The sequence below is a fragment of the Pleurodeles waltl genome, chromosome 6, assembly GCF_031143425.1.
Source record: "Pleurodeles waltl isolate 20211129_DDA chromosome 6, aPleWal1.hap1.20221129, whole genome shotgun sequence".
Classification (NCBI taxonomy): domain Eukaryota; kingdom Metazoa; phylum Chordata; class Amphibia; order Caudata; family Salamandridae; genus Pleurodeles; species Pleurodeles waltl.
Window position 1 is genome coordinate 1,236,120,085 of NC_090445.1, and position 19,389 is coordinate 1,236,139,473.

A 19,389-nucleotide genomic window follows, 5' to 3' on the forward strand; every position below is an offset into this window, starting at 1 on the left:
TCTGGAATCTGACAAGAGCCACAACTTTTCTCCCACCCAGCGTTCCCCCAAGTCTCCCGATAAAATGGTACCTCACTTGTGTGGGTAGGCCTAGCGCCCACAAAAGGAAATGGCCCAAAACACGACATGGACACATCACATTAATCCATAGAAAATAGAGGTGTTTTTTACAAAGTGCCTACCTGTGGATTTTGGCCTCTAGCTCAGCCAAGACCTGGGGAATCCTTTGCAAACCAGTGCAATTTTGAAAACTAAACACCTAGGGGAATCCAAGATGGGGTGACTTTTGTGGCTCTGACCAGGTTCTGTTACCCAGAATCCTTTGCAAACCTCAAAATTTGGTGAAAAAAATACTTTTTTCTCACATTTCAGTGACAGCAAGTTCTGGAATCTGACAAGAGCCACAACTTTTCTCCCACCCAGCGTTCCCCCAAGTCTCCCGATAAAATGGTACCTCACTTGTGTGGGTAGGCCTAGCACCCACAAAAGGAAATGGCCCAAAACTCGACATGTACACATCACATTAATCCACAGAAAATAGAGGGGTTTTTTTCAAAGTGCCTACCTGTGGATTTTGGCCTCTAGCTCAGCCAAGACCTGGGGAAACCTTTGCAAACCAGTGCAATTTTGAAAACTAAACACGTAGGGGAATCTAAGATGGGGTGACTTGTGGGGCTCTGACCAGGTTCTGTCACCCAGAATCCTTGGCAAACCTCAAAATTTGGCCAAAAAATCACTTTTTGCTCACATTTCGGTGACAGAAAGTTCTGGAATCTGACAGGAGCCACAAATTTCCTTCAACCCAGCGTTCCCCCAAGTCTCCTGATAAAAATGGTACCTCTCTTGTGTGGGTAGGCCTAGCACCCACGAAAGGAAATGGCCCAAAACACAACGTGGACACATCACATTTTTCCACAGAAAACAGAGGTGTTTTTTACAAAGTGCCTACCTGTGGATTTTGGCCTCTAGCTCAGCCGGCACCTGGGGAAACCTAGCAAACCAGCACATTTTTGAAAACTAGACACCTAGGGGAATCCAAGATGGAGTGCCTTGTGGGGCTCTGACAAGGTTCTGTTACCCAGAATCCTTTGCAAACTTCAACATTTGGCCAAAAAACACTTTTTCCTCACATTTCAGTGACAGAAAGTTCTGGAATCTGAGGGGAGACACAAATTTCCTTCCACCCAGCATTCCCCCAAGTCTCCTGATGAAAATGGTACCTTACTTGTGTGGGTAGGCCTAGCACCCACAAAAGGAAATGGCCCAAAACACAACGTGGACACATCACATTTTTCCACAGAAAACAGAGGTCTTTTTTACAAAGTGCCTAACTGTGGATTTTGGCCTCTAGCTCAGCCTGCACCTGGGGAATCCTAGCAAACCAGTGCATTTTTGAAAACTAGATACCTATAGGAATCCAAGATGGGGTGACTTTTGGGGCTCTGACCAGGTTCTGTTACCCAGAATCCTTTGCAAACCTCACAAATTGGTGAAAAAAATACTTTTTTCTCTCATTTCAGTGACAGCAAGTTCTGGAATCTGGCAAGAGCCACAACTTTTCTCCCACCCAGCGTTCCCCCAAGTCTCCCGATAAAAATGGTACCTCACTTGTGTGGGTATGCCTAGCGCCCACAAAAGGAAATGGCCCAAAACACGACATCGACACATCACATTAATCCACAGAAAATAGAGGTGTTTTTTACAAAGTGCCTACCTGTGGATTTTGGCCTCTAGCTCAGCCAAGACCTGGGGAAACCTTTGCAAACCAGCGCAATTTTGAAAAATAAACACCTAGGGGAATCTAAGATGGGGTGACTTGTGGGGCTCTGACCAGGTTCTGTCACCCAGAATCCTTTGCAAACCTCAAAATTTGGTGAAAAAAACACTTTTTTCTCACATTTCAGTGACAGCAAGGTCTGGAATCTGACAAGAGCCACAACTTTTCTCCCACCCAGCGTTCCCCCAAGTCTCCCGATAAAAATGGTACCTCACTTGTGTGGGTAGGCCTAGCACCCACAAAAGGAAATGGCCCAAAACACAACATGGACACATCAAATTAATCCACAGAAAATAGATGTGTTTTTTACAAAGTGCCTACCTGTGGATTTTGGCCTCTAGCTCAGCCAAGACCTGGGGAAACCTTTGCAAACCAGCGCAATTTTGAAAACTAAACACGTAGGGGAATCTAAGATGGGGTGACTTGTGGGGCTCTGACCAGGTTCTGTCACCCAGAATCCTTTGCAAATGTCAAAATTTGGCCAAAAAAACACTTTTTGCTCACATTTCGGTGACAGAAAGTTCTGGAATCTGACAGGAGCCACACATTTCCTTCCACCCAGCGTTCCCCCAAGTCTCCTGATAAAAATGGTACCTCTCTTGTGTGGGTAGGCCTAGCACCCACGAAAGGAAATGGCCCAAAACACAACGTGGACACATCACATTTTTCCACAGAAAACAGAGGTGTTTTTTACAAAGTGCCTACCTGTGGATTTTGGCCTCTAGCTCAGCCGGCACCTGGGGAAACCTAGCAAACCAGCACATTTTTGAAAACTAGACACCTAGGGGAATCCAAGATGGAGTGCCTTGTGGGGCTCTGACAAGGTTCTGTAACCCAGAATCCTTTGCAAACCTCAAAATTTGGCCAAAAAACACTTTTTCCTCACATTTCAGTGACAGAAAGTTCTGGAAGCTGAGGGGAGACACAAATTTCCTTCCACCCAGCATTCCCCCAAGTCTCCTGATGAAAATGGTACCTCACTTGTGTGGGTAGGCCTAGCACCCACAAAAGGAAATGGCCCAAAACACAACAGGACACATTACATTTTTCCACAGAAAATAGAGGTGTTTTTTACAAAGTGCCTACCTGTGGATTTTGGCCTCTAGCTCAGCCAAGACCTGGGGAATCCTTTGCAAACCAGCGCAATTTTGAAAACTAAACACCTAGGGGAATCCAAGATGGGGTGACTTTTGTGGCTCTGACCAGGTTCTGTTACCCAGAATCCTTTGCAAACCTCAAAATGTGGTGAAAAAAATACTTTTTTCTCACATTTCAGTGACAGCAAGTTCTGAAATCTGACAAGAGCCACAACTTTTCTCCCACCCAGCGTTCCCCCAAGTCTCCCGATAAAATGGTACCTCACTTGTGTGGGTAGGCCTAGCACCCACAAAAGGAAATGGCCCAAAACTCGACATGGACACATCACATTAATCCACAGAAAATAGAGGTGTTTTTTACAAAGTGCCTACCTGTGGATTTTGGCCTCTAGCTCAGCCAAGACCTGGGGAAACCTTTGCAAACCAGCGCAATTTTGAAAACTAAACACCTAGGGGAATCTAAGATGGGGTGAATTGTGGGGCTCTGACCAGGTTCTGTCACCCAGAATCCTTTGCAAACGTCAAAATTTGGCCAAAAAAACACTTTTTGCTCACATTTCGGTGACAGAAAGTTCTGGAATCTGACAGGAGCCACACATTTCCTTCCACCCAGCGTTCCCCCAAGTCTCCTGATAAAAATGGTACCTCTCTTGTGTGGGTAGGCCTAGCACCCACGAAAGGAAATGGCCCAAAACACAACGTGGACACATCACATTTTTCCACAGAAAACAGAGGTGTTTTTTACAAAGTGCCTACCTGTGGATTTTGGCCTCTAGCTCAGCCGGCACCTGGGGAAACCTAGCAAACCAGCACATTTTTGAAAACTAGACACCTAGGGGAATCCAAGATGGAGTGCCTTGTGGGGCTCTGACAAGGTTCTGTTACCCAGAATCCTTTGCAAACCTCAGAATTTGGCCAAAAAACACTTTTTCCTCACATTTCAGTGACAGAAAGTTCTGGAAGCTGAGGGGAGACACAAATTTCCTTCCACCCAGCATTCCCCCAAGTCTCCTGATGAAAATGGTACCTCACTTGTGTGGGTAGGCCTAGCACCCACAAAAGGAAATGGCCCAAAACTCGACATGTACACATCACATTAATCCACAGAAAATAGAGGGGTTTTTTACAAAGTGCCTACCTGTGGATTTTGGTCTCTAGCTCAGCCAAGACCTGGGGAAACCTTTGCAAACCAGCACATTTTTGAAAACTAGACACCTAGGGGAATCCAAGATGGAGTGCCTTGTGTGGCTCTGACAAGGTTCTGTAACCCAGAATCCTTTGCAAACCTCAAAATTTGGTGAAAAAAACACTTTTTTCTCACATTTCAGTGACAGCAAGGTCTGGAATCTGACAAGAGCCACAACTTTTCTCCCACCCAGCGTTCCCCCAAGTCTCCTGATAAAAATGGTACCTCACTTGTGTGGGTAGGCCTAGCGCCCACAAAAGGAAATGGCCCAAAACACAACATGGACACATCAAATTAATCCACAGAAAATAGAGGTGTTTTTTTACAAAGTGCCTACCTGTGGATTTTGGCCTCTAGCTCAGCCAAGACCTGGGGAAACCTTTGCAAACCAGTGCAATTTTGAAAACTAAACACCTAGGGGAATATAAGATGGGGTGACTTGTGGGGCTCTGACCAGGTTCTGTCACCCAGAATAATTTGCAAACCTCAAAATTTGGCCAAAAAAACACTTTTTGCTCACATTTCGGTGACAGAAAGTTCTGGAATCTAACAGGAGCCACAAATTTCCTTCCACCCAGCGTTCCCCCAAGTCTCCTGATAAAAATGGTACCTCTCTTGTGTGGGTAGGCCTAGCACCCACGAAAGGAAATGGCCCAAAACACAACGTGGACACATCACATTTTTCCACAGAAAACAGAGGTGTTTTTTACAAAGTGCCTACCTGTGGATTTTGGCCTCTAGCTCAGCCGGAACCTGGGGAAACCTAGCAAACCAGCACATTTTTGAAAACTAGACACCTAGGGGAATCCAAGATGGAGTGCCTTGTGGGGCTCTGACAAGGTTCTGTAACCCAGAATCCTTTGCAAACCTCAACATTTGGCCAAAAAACACCTTTTCCTCACATTTCAGTGACAGAAAGTTCTGGAATCTGAGGGGAGACACAAATTTCCTTCCACCCAGCATTCCCCCAAGTCTCCTGATGAAAATGGTACCTTACTTGTGTGGGTAGGCCTAGCACCCACAAAAGGAAATGGCCCAAAACACAACGTGGACACATCACATTTTTCCACAGAAAACAGAGGTCTTTTTTACAAAGTGCCTAACTGTGGATTTTGGCCTCTAGCTCAGCCTGCACCTGGGGAATCCTAGCAAACCAGTGCATTTTTGAAAACTAGATACCTATAGGAATCCAAGATGGGGTGACTTTTGGGGCTCTGACCAGGTTCTGTTACCCAGAATCCTTTGCAAACCTCAAAATTTGGTGAAAAAAATACTTTTTTCTCACATTTCAGTGACAGCAAGTTCTGGAATCTGACAAGAGCCACAACTTTTCTACCACCCAGCGTTCCCCCAAGTCTCCCGATAAAAATGGTACCTCACTTGTGTGGGTAGGCCTAGCGCCCACAAAAGGAAATGGCCCAAAACACGACATGGACACATCACATTAATCCACAGAAAATAGAGGTGTTTTTTACAAAGTGCCTACCTGTGGATTTTGGCCTCTAGCTCAGCCAAGACCTGGGGAAACCTTTGCAAACCAGCGCAATTTTGAAAAATAAACACCTAGGGGAATCTAAGATGGGGTGACTTGTGGGGCTCTGACCAGGTTCTGTCACCCAGAATCCTTTGCAAACCTCAAAATTTGGTGAAAAAAACACTTTTTTCTCACATTTCAGTGACAGCAAGGTCTGGAATCTGACAAGAGCCACAACTTTTCTCCCACGCAGCTTTCCCCCAAGTCTCCCGATAAAAATGGTAGCTCACTTGTGTGGGTAGGCCTAGCACCCACAAAAGGAAATGGCCCAAAACACAACATGGACACATCAAATTAATCCACAGAAAATAGATGTGTTTTTTACAAAGTGCCTACCTGTGGATTTTGGCCTCTAGCTCAGCCAAGACCTCGGGAAACCTTTGCAAACCATCGCAATTTTGAAAAATAAACACCTAGAGGAATCTAAGATGGGGTGACTTGTGGGGCTCTGACCAGGTTCTGTCACCCAGAATCCTTTGCAAACCTCAAAATTTGGTGAAAAAAACACTTTTTTCTCACATTTCAGTGACAGCAAGGTCTGGAATCTGACAAGAGGCACAACATTTCTCCCACCCAGCGTTCCCCCAAGTCTCCCGATAAAAATGGTACCTCACTTGTGTGGGTAGGCCTAGCGCCCACAAAAGCAAATGGCCCAAAACACAACATGGACACATCAAATTAATCCACAGAAAATAGAGGTGTTTTTTACAAAGTGCCTACCTGTGGATTTTGGCCTCTAGCTCAGCCAAGACCTGGGGAAACCTTTGCAAACCAGCGCAATTTTGAAAACTAAACACCTAGGGGAATCCAAGACGGGGTGACTTTTGGGGCTCTGACCAGGTTCTGTTACCCAGAATCCTTTGCAAACCTCAAAATTTGGTGAAAAAAATACTTTTTTCTCACATTTCAGTGACAGCAAGTTCTGGAATCTGACAAGAGCCACAACTTTTCTCCCACCCAGCGTTCCCCCAAGTCTCCCGATAAAATGGTACCTCACTTGTGTGGGTAGGCCTAGCGCCCACAAAAGGAAATGGCCCAAAACACGACATGGACACATCACATTAATCCACAGAAAATAGAGGTGTTTTTTACAAAGTGCCTACCTGTGGATTTTGGCCTCTAGCTCAGCCAAGACCTGGGGAAACCTTTGCAAACCAGCGCAATTTTGAAAACTAAACACCTAGGGGAATCTAAGATGGGGTGACTTGTGGGGCTCTGACCAGGTTCTGTCACCCAGAATCCTTTGCAAACCTCAAAATTTGGTGAAAAAAACACTTTTTTCTCACATTTCAGTGACAGCAAGGTCTGGAATCTGACAAGAGCCACAACTTTTCTCCCACCCAGCGTTCCCCCAAGTCTCCCGATAAAAATGGTACCTCACTTGTGTGGGTAGGCCTAGCGCCCACGAAAGGAAATGGCCCAAAACACAACATGGACACATCAAATTAATCCACAGAAAATAGAGGTGTTTTTTTACAAAGTGCCTACCTGTGGATTTTGGCCTCTAGCTCAGCCAAGACCTGGGGAAACCTTTGCAAACCAGTGCAATTTTGAAAACTAAACACCTAGGGGAATCTAAGATGGGGTGACTTGTGGGGATCTGAACAGGTTCTGTCACCCAGAATCCTTTGCAAACCTCAAAATTTGGCCAAAAAAACACTTTTTGCTCACATTTCGGTGACAGAAAGTTCTGGAATCTGACAGGAGCGACAAATTTCCTTCCACCCAGCGTTCCCCCAAGTCTCCTGATAAAAATGGTACCTCTCTTGTGTGGGTAGGCCTAGCACCCACGAAAGGAAATGGCCCAAAACACAACGTGGACACAGCACATTTTTCCACAGAAAACAGAGGTTTTTTTTACAAAGTGCCTACCTGTGGATTTTGGCCTCTAGCTCAGCCGGCACCTGGGGAAACCTAGCAAACCAGCACATTTTTGAAAACTAGACACCTAGGGGAATCCAAGATGGAGTGCCTTGTGGGGCTCTGACAAGGTTCTGTTACCCAGAATCCTTTGCAAACTTCAACATTTGGCCAAAAAACACTTTTTCCTCACATTTCAGTGACAGAAAGTTCTGGAATCTGAGGGGAGACACAAATTTCCTTCCACCCAGCATTCCCCCAAGTCTCCTGATGAAAATGGTACCATACTTGTGTGGGTAGGCCTAGCACCCACAAAAGGAAATGGCCCAAAACACAACGTGGACACATCACATTTTTCCACAGAAAACAGAGGTCTTTTTTACAAAGTGCCTAACTGTGGATTTTGGCCTCTAGCTCAGCCTGCACCTGGGGAATCCAAGCAAACCAGTGCATTTTTGAAAACTAGATACCTATAGGAATCCAAGATGGGGTGACTTTTGGGGCTCTGACCAGGTTCTGTTACCCAGAATCCTTTGCAAACCTCACAATTTGGTGAAAAAAATACTTTTTTCTCTCATTTCAGTGACAGCAAGTTCTGGAATCTGACAAGAGCCACAACTTTTCTCCCACCCAGCGTTCCCCCAAGTCTCCCGATAAAATGGTACCTCACTTGTGTGGGTAGGCCTAGCACCCACAAAAGGAAATGGCCCAAAACTCGACATGGACACATCACATTAATCCACAGAAAATAGAGGTGTTTTTTACAAAGTGCCTACCTGTGGATTTTGGCCTCTAGCTCAGCCAAGACCTGGTGAAACCTTTGCAAACCAGCGCAATTTTGAAAACTAAACACCTAGGGGAATCCAAGATGGGGTGACTTTTGGGGCTCTGACCAGGTTCTGTTACCCAGAATCCTTTGCAAACCTCAAAATTTGGTGAAAAAAATAATTTTTTCTCACATTTCAGTGACAGCAAGTTCTGGAATCTGACAAGAGCCACAACTTTTCTCCCACCCAGCGTTCCCCCAAGTCTCCCGATAAAATGGTACCTCACTTGTGTGGGTAGGCCTAGCGCCCACAAAAGGAAATGGCCCAAAACACGACATGGACACATCACATTAATCCACAGAAAATAGAGGTGTTTTTTACAAAGTGCCTACCTGTGGATTTTGGCCTCTAGCTCAGCCAAGACCTGGGGAATCCTTTGCAAACCAGCGCAATTTTGAAAACTAAACACCTAGGGGAATCCAAGATGGGGTGACTTTTGTGGCTCTGACCAGGTTCTGTTACCCAGAATCCTTTGCAAACCTCAAAATTTGGTGAAAAAAATACTTTTTTCTCACATTTCAGTGACAGCAAGTTCTGGAATCTGACAAGAGCCACAACTTTTCTCCCACCCAGCGTTCCCCCAAGTCTCCCGATAAAATGGTACCTCACTTGTGTGGGTAGGCCTAGCACCCACAAAAGGAAATGGCCCAAAACTCGACATGGACACATCACATTAATCCACAGAAAATAGAGGTGTTTTTTACAAAGTGCCTACCTGTGGATTTTGGCCTCTAGCTCAGCCAAGACCTGGGGAAACCTTTGCAAACCAGCGCAATTTTGAAAACTAAACACCTAGGGGAATCTAAGATGGGGTGACTTGTGGGGCTCTGACCAGGTTCTGTCACCCAGAATCCTTTGCAAACGTCAAAATTTGGCCAAAAAAACACTTTTTGCTCACATTTCGGTGACAGAAAGTTCTGGAATCTGACAGGAGCCACACATTTCCTTCCACCCAGCGTTCCCCCAAGTCTCCTGATAAAAATGGTACCTCTCTTGTGTGGGAAGGCCTAGCACCCACGAAAGGAAATGGCCCAAAACACAACGTGGACACATAACATTTTTCCACAGAAAACAGAGGTGTTTTTTACAAAGTGCCTACCTGTGGATTTTGGCCTCTAGCTCAGCCGGCACCTGGGGAAACCTAGCAAACCAGCACATTTTTGAAAACTAGACACCTAGGGGAATCCAAGATGGAGTGCCTTGTGGGGCTCTGACAAGGTTCTGTTACCCAGAATCCTTTGCAAACCTCAAAATTTGGCCAAAAAACACTTTTTCCTCACATTTCAGTGACAGAAAGTTCTGGAAGCTGAGGGGAGACACAAATTTCCTTCCACCCAGCATTCCCCCAAGTCTCCTGATGAAAATGGTACCTCACTTGTGAGGGTAGGCCTAGCACCCACAAAAGGAAATGGCCCAAAACACAACAGGACACATCACATTTTTCCACAGAAAATAGAGGTGTTTTTTACAAAGTGCCTACCTGTGGATTTTGGTCTCTAGCTCAGCCAAGACCTGGGGAAACCTTTGCAAACCAGCGCAATTTTGAAAAATAAACACCTAGGGGAATCTAAGATGGGGTGACTTGTGGGCTCTGACCAGGTTCTGTCACCCAGAATCCTTTGCAAACCTCAAAATTTGGTGAAAAAAACACTTTTTTCTCACATTTCAGTGACAGCAAGGTCTGGAATCTGACAAGAGCCACAACTTTTCTCCCACCCAGCGTTCCCCCAAGTCTCCTGATAAAAATGGTACCTCACTTGTGTGGGTAGGCCTAGCGCCCACAAAAGGAAATGGCCCAAAACACAACATGGACACATCAAATTAATCCACAGAAAATAGAGGTGTTTTTTTACAAAGTGCCTACCTGTGGATTTTGGCCTCTAGCTCAGCCAAGACCTGGGGAAACCTTTGCAAACCAGTGCAATTTTGAAAACTAAACACCTAGGGGAATATAAGATGGGGTGACTTGTGGGGCTCTGACCAGGTTCTGTCACCCAGAATAATTTGCAAACCTCAAAATTTGGCCAAAAAAACACTTTTTGCTCACATTTCGGTGACAGAAAGTTCTGGAATCTAACAGGAGCCACAAATTTCCTTCCACCCAGCGTTCCCCCAAGTCTCCTGATAAAAATGGTACCTCTCTTGTGTGGGTAGGCCTAGCACCCACGAAAGGAAATGGCCCAAAACACAACGTGGACACATCACATTTTTCCACAGAAAACAGAGGTGTTTTTTACAAAGTGCCTACCTGTGGATTTTGGCCTCTAGCTCAGCCGGCACCTGGGGAAACCTAGCAAACCAGCACATTTTTGAAAACTAGACACCTAGGGGAATCCAAGATGGAGTGCCTTGTGGGGCTCTGACAAGGTTCTGTAACCCAGAATCCTTTGCAAACCTCAACATTTGGCCAAAAAACACTTTTTCCTCACATTTCAGTGACAGAAAGTTCTGGAATCTGAGGGGAGACACAAATTTCCTTCCACCCAGCATTCCCCCAAGTCTCCTGATGAAAATGGTACCTTACTTGTGTGGGAAGGCCTAGCACCCACAAAAGGAAATGGCCCAAAACACAACGTGGACACATCACATTTTTCCTCAGAAAACAGAGGTCTTTTTTACAAAGTGCCTAACTGTGGACTTTGGCCTCTAGCTCAGCCTGCACCTGGGGAATCCTAGCAAACCAGTGCATTTTTGAAAACTAGATACCTATAGGAATCCAAGATGGGGTGACTTTTGGGGCTCTGACCAGGTTCTGTTACCCAGAATCCTTTGCAAACCTCAAAATTTGGTGAAAAAAATACTTTTTTCTCACATTTCAGTGACAGCAAGTTCTGGAATCTGACAAGAGCCACAACTTTTCTCCCACCCAGCGTTCCCCCAAGTCTCCCGATAAAAATGGTACCTCACTTGTGTGGGTAGGCCTAGCGCCCACAAAAGGAAATGGCCCAAAACACGACATGGACACATCACATTAATCCACAGAAAATAGAGGTGTTTTTTACAAAGTGCCTACCTGTGGATTTTGGCCTCTAGCTCAGCCAAGACCTGGGGAAACCTTTGCAAACCAGCGCAATTTTGAAAAATAAACACCTAGGGGAATCTAAGATGGGGTGACTTGTGGGGCTCTGACCAGGTTCTGTCACCCAGAATCCTTTGCAAACCTCAAAATTTGGTGAAAAAAACACTTTTTTCTCACATTTCAGTGACAGCAAGGTCTGGAATCTGACAAGAGCCACAACTTTTCTCCCACGCAGCTTTCCCCCAAGTCTCCCGATAAAAATGGTAGCTCACTTGTGTGGGTAGGCCTAGCACCCACAAAAGGAAATGGCCCAAAACACAACATGGACACATCAAATTAATCCACAGAAAATAGATGTGTTTTTTACAAAGTGCCTACCTGTGGATTTTGGCCTCTAGCTCAGCCAAGACCTCGGGAAACCTTTGCAAACCATCGCAATTTTGAAAAATAAACACCTAGAGGAATCTAAGATGGGGTGACTTGTGGGGCTCTGACCAGGTTCTGTCACCCAGAATCCTTTGCAAACCTCAAAATTTGGTGAAAAAACACTTTTTTCTCACATTTCAGTGACAGCAAGGTCTGGAATCTGACAAGAGGCACAACTTTTCTCCCACCCAGCGTTCCCCCAAGTCTCCCGATAAAAATGGTACCTCACTTGTGTGGGTAGGCCTAGCGCCCACAAAAGGAAATGGCCCAAAACACAACATGGACACATCAAATTAATCCACAGAAAATAGAGGTGTTTTTTACAAAGTGCCTACCTGTGGATTTTGGCCTCTAGCTCAGCCAAGACCTGGGGAAACCTTTGCAAACCAGCGCAATTTTGAAAACTAAACACCTAGGGGAATCCAAGATGGGGTGACTTTTGGGGCTCTGACCAGGTTCTGTTACCCAGAATCCTTTGCAAACCTCAAAATTTGGTGAAAAAAATATTTTTTTCTCACATTTCAGTGACAGCAAGTTCTGGAATCTGACAAGAGCCACAACTTTTCTCCCACCCAGCGTTCCACCAAGTCTCCCGATAAAATGGTTCCTCACTTGTGTGGGTAGGCAAAGCGCCCACAAAAGGAAATGGCCCAAAACACGACATGGACACATCACATTAATCCACAGAAAATAGAGGTGTTTTTTACAAAGTGCCTACCTGTGGATTTTGGCCTCTAGCTCAGCCAAGACCTGGGGAAACCTTTGCAAACCAGAGCAATTTTGAAAACTAAACACCTAGGGGAATCTAAGATGGGGTGACTTGTGGGGCTCTGACCAGGTTCTGTCACCCAGAATCCTTTGCAAACCTCAAAATTTGGTGAAAAAAACACTTTTTTCTCACATTTCAGTGACAGCAAGGTCTGGAATCTGACAAGAGCCACAACTTTTCTCCCACCCAGCGTTCCCCCAAGTCTCCCGATAAAAATGGTACCTCACTTGTGTGGGAAGGCCTAGCGCCCACGAAAGGAAATGGCCCAAAACACAACATGGACACATCAAATTAATCCACAGAAAATAGAGGTGTTTTTTTACAAAGTGCCTACCTGTGGATTTTGGCCTCTAGCTCAGCCAAGACCTGGGGAAACCTTTGCAAACCAGTGCAATTTTGAAAACTAAACACCTAGGGGAATCTAAGATGGGGTGACTTGTGGGGCTCTGACCAGGTTCTGTCACCCAGAATAATTTGCAAACCTCAAAATTTGGCCAAAAAAACACTTTTTGCTCACATTTCGGTGACAGAAAGTTCTGGAATCTGACAGGAGCCACACATTTCCTTCCACCCAGCGTTCCCCCAAGTCTCCTGATAAAAATGGTACCTCACTTGTGTGGGTAGGCCTAGCACCCACTAAAGGAAATGGCCCAAAACACAACGTGGACACATCACATTTTTCCACAGAAAACAGAGGTGTTTTTTACAAAGTGCCTACCTGTGGATTTTGGCCTCTAGCTCAGCCGGCACCTGGGGAAACCTAGCAAACCAGCACATTTTTGAAAACTAGACACCTAGGGGAATCCAAGATGGAGTGCCTTGTGGGGCTCTGACAAGATTCTGTTACCCAGAATCCTTTGCAAACTTCAACATTTGGCCAAAAAACACTTTTTCCTCACATTTCAGTGACAGAAAGTTCTGGAATCTGAGGGGAGACACAAATTTCCTTCCACCCAGCATTCCCCCAAGTCTCCTGATGAAAATGGTACCTTACTTGTGTGGGTAGGCCTAGCACCCACAAAAGGAAATGGCCCAAAACACAACGTGGACACATCACATTTTTCCACAGAAAACAGAGGTGTTTTTTACAAAGTGCCTACCTGTGGATTTTGGCCTCTAGCTCAGCCAAGACCTGGGGAATCCAAGCAAACCAGTGCATTTTTGAAAACTAGATACCTATAGGAATCCAAGATGGGGTGACTTTTGGGGCTCTGACCAGGTTCTGTTACCCAGAATCCTTTGCAAACCTCACAATTTGGTGAAAAAAATACTTTTTTCTCTCATTTCAGTGACAGCAAGTTCTGGAATCTGACAAGAGCCACAACTTTTCTCCCACCCAGCGTTCCCCCAAGTCTCCCGATAAAAATGGTACCTCACTTGTGTGGGTAGGCCTAGCGCCCACAAAAGGAAATGGCCCAAAACACGACATGGACACATCACATTAATCCACAGAAAATAGAGGTGTTTTTTACAAAGTACCTACCTGTGGATTTTGGCCTCTAGCTCAGCCAAGACCTGGGGAAACCTTTGCAAACCAGCGCAATTTTGAAAAATAAACACCTAGGGGAATCTAAGATGGGGTGACTTGTGGGGCTCTGACCAGGTTCTGTCACCCAGAATCCTTTGCAAACCTCAAAATTTGGTGAAAAAAACACTTTTTTCTCACATTTCAGTGACAGCAAGGTCTGGAATCTGACAAGAGCCACAACTTTTCTCCCACCCAGCGTTCCCCCAAGTCTCCCAATAAAAATGGTACCTCACTTGTGTGGGTAGGCCTAACACCCACAAAAGGAAATGGCCCAAAACACAACATGGACACATCAAATTAATCCACAGAAAATAGATGTGTTTTTTACAAAGTGCCTACCTGTGGATTTTGGCCTCTAGCTCAGCCAAGACCTGGTGAAACCTTTGCAAACCAGCGCAATTTTGAAAACTAAACACCTAGGGGAATCCAAGATGGGGTGACTTTTGGGGCTCTGACCAGGTTCTGTTACCCAGAATCCTTTGCAAACCTCAAAATTTGGTGAAAAAAATACTTTTTTCTCACATTTCAGTGACAGCAAGTTCTGGAATCTGACAAGAGCCACAACTTTTCTCCCACCCAGCGTTCCCCCAAGTCTCCCGATAAAATGGTACCTCACTTGTGTGGGTAGGCCTAGCGCCCACAAAAGGAAATGGCCCAAAACACGACATGGACACATCACATTAATCCATAGAAAATAGAGGTGTTTTTTACAAAGTGCCTACCTGTGGATTTTGGCCTCTAGCTCAGCCAAGACCTGGGGAATCCTTTGCAAACCAGTGCAATTTTGAAAACTAAACACCTAGGGGAATCCAAGATGGGGTGACTTTTGTGGCTCTGACCAGGTTCTGTTACCCAGAATCCTTTGCAAACCTCAAAATTTGGTGAAAAAAATACTTTTTTCTCACATTTCAGTGACAGCAAGTTCTGGAATCTGACAAGAGCCACAACTTTTCTCCCACCCAGCGTTCCCCCAAGTCTCCCGATAAAATGGTACCTCACTTGTGTGGGTAGGCCTAGCACCCACAAAAGGAAATGGCCCAAAACTCGACATGTACACATCACATTAATCCACAGAAAATAGAGGGGTTTTTTTCAAAGTGCCTACCTGTGGATTTTGGCCTCTAGCTCAGCCAAGACCTGGGGAAACCTTTGCAAACCAGTGCAATTTTGAAAACTAAACACGTAGGGGAATCTAAGATGGGGTGACTTGTGGGGCTCTGACCAGGTTCTGTCACCCAGAATCCTTGGCAAACCTCAAAATTTGGCCAAAAAATCACTTTTTGCTCACATTTCGGTGACAGAAAGTTCTGGAATCTGACAGGAGCCACAAATTTCCTTCAACCCAGCGTTCCCCCAAGTCTCCTGATAAAAATGGTACCTCTCTTGTGTGGGTAGGCCTAGCACCCACGAAAGGAAATGGCCCAAAACACAACGTGGACACATCACATTTTTCCACAGAAAACAGAGGTGTTTTTTACAAAGTGCCTACCTGTGGATTTTGGCCTCTAGCTCAGCCGGCACCTGGGGAAACCTAGCAAACCAGCACATTTTTGAAAACTAGACACCTAGGGGAATCCAAGATGGAGTGCCTTGTGGGGCTCTGACAAGGTTCTGTTACCCAGAATCCTTTGCAAACTTCAACATTTGGCCAAAAAACACTTTTTCCTCACATTTCAGTGACAGAAAGTTCTGGAATCTGAGGGGAGACACAAATTTCCTTCCACCCAGCATTCCCCCAAGTCTCCTGATGAAAATGGTACCTTACTTGTGTGGGTAGGCCTAGCACCCACAAAAGGAAATGGCCCAAAACACAACGTGGACACATCACATTTTTCCACAGAAAACAGAGGTCTTTTTTACAAAGTGCCTAACTGTGGATTTTGGCCTCTAGCTCAGCCTGCACCTGGGGAATCCTAGCAAACCAGTGCATTTTTGAAAACTAGATACCTATAGGAATCCAAGATGGGGTGACTTTTGGGGCTCTGACCAGGTTCTGTTACCCAGAATCCTTTGCAAACCTCACAAATTGGTGAAAAAAATACTTTTTTCTCTCATTTCAGTGACAGCAAGTTCTGGAATCTGGCAAGAGCCACAACTTTTCTCCCACCCAGCGTTCCCCCAAGTCTCCCGATAAAAATGGTACCTCACTTGTGTGGGTATGCCTAGCGCCCACAAAAGGAAATGGCCCAAAACACGACATCGACACATCACATTAATCCACAGAAAATAGAGGTGTTTTTTACAAAGTGCCTACCTGTGGATTTTGGCCTCTAGCTCAGCCAAGACCTGGGGAAACCTTTGCAAACCAGCGCAATTTTGAAAAATAAACACCTAGGGGAATCTAAGATGGGGTGACTTGTGGGGCTCTGACCAGGTTCTGTCACCCAGAATCCTTTGCAAACCTCAAAATTTGGTGAAAAAAACACTTTTTTCTCACATTTCAGTGACAGCAAGGTCTGGAATCTGACAAGAGCCACAACTTTTCTCCCACCCAGCGTTCCCCCAAGTCTCCCGATAAAAATGGTACCTCACTTGTGTGGGTAGGCCTAGCACCCACAAAAGGAAATGGCCCAAAACACAACATGGACACATCAAATTAATCCACAGAAAATAGATGTGTTTTTTACAAAGTGCCTACCTGTGGATTTTGGCCTCTAGCTCAGCCAAGACCTGGGGAAACCTTTGCAAACCAGCGCAATTTTGAAAACTAAACACGTAGGGGAATCTAAGATGGGGTGACTTGTGGGGCTCTGACCAGGTTCTGTCACCCAGAATCCTTTGCAAATGTCAAAATTTGGCCAAAAAAACACTTTTTGCTCACATTTCGGTGACAGAAAGTTCTGGAATCTGACAGGAGCCACACATTTCCTTCCACCCAGCGTTCCCCCAAGTCTCCTGATAAAAATGGTACCTCTCTTGTGTGGGTAGGCCTAGCACCCACGAAAGGAAATGGCCCAAAACACAACGTGGACACATCACATTTTTCCACAGAAAACAGAGGTGTTTTTTACAAAGTGCCTACCTGTGGATTTTGGCCTCTAGCTCAGCCGGCACCTGGGGAAACCTAGCAAACCAGCACATTTTTGAAAACTAGACACCTAGGGGAATCCAAGATGGAGTGCCTTGTGGGGCTCTGACAAGGTTCTGTAACCCAGAATCCTTTGCAAACCTCAAAATTTGGCCAAAAAACACTTTTTCCTCACATTTCAGTGACAGAAAGTTCTGGAAGCTGAGGGGAGACACAAATTTCCTTCCACCCAGCATTCCCCCAAGTCTCCTGATGAAAATGGTACCTCACTTGTGTGGGTAGGCCTAGCACCCACAAAAGGAAATGGCCCAAAACACAACAGGACACATTACATTTTTCCACAGAAAATAGAGGTGTTTTTTACAAAGTGCCTACCTGTGGATTTTGGCCTCTAGCTCAGCCAAGACCTGGGGAATCCTTTGCAAACCAGCGCAATTTTGAAAACTAAACACCTAGGGGAATCCAAGATGGGGTGACTTTTGTGGCTCTGACCAGGTTCTGTTACCCAGAATCCTTTGCAAACCTCAAAATGTGGTGAAAAAAATACTTTTTTCTCACATTTCAGTGACAGCAAGTTCTGAAATCTGACAAGAGCCACAACTTTTCTCCCACCCAGCGTTCCCCCAAGTCTCCCGATAAAATGGTACCTCACTTGTGTGGGTAGGCCTAGCACCCACAAAAGGAAATGGCCCAAAACTCGACATGGACACATCACATTAATCCACAGAAAATAGAGGTGTTTTTTACAAAGTGCCTACCTGTGGATTTTGGCCTCTAGCTCAGCCAAGACCTGGGGAAACCTTTGCAAACCAGCGCAATTTTGAAAACTAAACACCTAGGGGAATCTAAGATGGGGTGAATTGTGGGGCTCTGACCAGGTTCTGTCACCCAGAATCCTTTGCAAACGTCAAAATTTGGCCAAAAAAACACTTTTTGCTCACATTTCGGTGACAGAAAGTTCTGGAATCTGACAGGAGCCACACATTTCCTTCCACCCAGCGTTCCCCCAAGTCTCCTGATAAAAATGGTACCTCTCTTGTGTGGGTAGGCCTAGCACCCACGAAAGGAAATGGCCCAAAACACAACGTGGACACATCACATTTTTCCACAGAAAACAGAGGTGTTTTTTACAAAGTGCCTACCTGTGGATTTTGGCCTCTAGCTCAGCCGGCACCTGGGGAAACCTAGCAAACCAGCACATTTTTGAAAACTAGACACCTAGGGGAATCCAAGATGGAGTGCCTTGTGGGGCTCTGACAAGGTTCTGTTACCCAGAATCCTTTGCAAACCTCAGAATTTGGCCAAAAAACACTTTTTCCTCACATTTCAGTGACAGAAAGTTCTGGAAGCTGAGGGGAGACACAAATTTCCTTCCACCCAGCATTCCCCCAAGTCTCCTGATGAAAATGGTACCTCACTTGTGTGGGTAGGCCTAGCACCCACAAAAGGAAATGGCCCAAAACTCGACATGTACACATCACATTAATCCACAGAAAATAGAGGGGTTTTTTACAAAGTGCCTACCTGTGGATTTTGGTCTCTAGCTCAGCCAAGACCTGGGGAAACCTTTGCAAACCAGCACATTTTTGAAAACTAGACACCTAGGGGAATCCAAGATGGAGTGCCTTGTGTGGCTCTGACAAGGTTCTGTAACCCAGAATCCTTTGCAAACCTCAAAATTTGGTGAAAAAAACACTTTTTTCTCACATTTCAGTGACAGCAAGGTCTGGAATCTGACAAGAGCCACAACTTTTCTCCCACCCAGCGTTCCCCCAAGTCTCCTGATAAAAATGGTACCTCACTTGTGTGGGTAGGCCTAGCGCCCACAAAAGGAAATGGCCCAAAACACAACATGGACACATCAAATTAATCCACAGAAAATAGAGGTGTTTTTTTACAAAGTGCCTACCTGTGGATTTTGGCCTCTAGCTCAGCCAAGACCTGGGGAAACCTTTGCAAACCAGTGCAATTTTGAAAACTAAACACCTAGGGGAATATAAGATGGGGTGACTTGTGGGGCTCTGACCAGGTTCTGTCACCCAGAATAATTTGCAAACCTCAAAATTTGGCCAAAAAAACACTTTTTGCTCACATTTCGGTGACAGAAAGTTCTGGAATCTAACAGGAGCCACAAATTTCCTTCCACCCAGCGTTCCCCCAAGTCTCCTGATAAAAATGGTACCTCTCTTGTGTGGGTAGGCCTAGCACCCACGAAAGGAAATGGCCCAAAACACAACGTGGACACATCACATTTTTCCACAGAAAACAGAGGTGTTTTTTACAAAGTGCCTACCTGTGGATTTTGGCCTCTAGCTCAGCCGGAACCTGGGGAAACCTA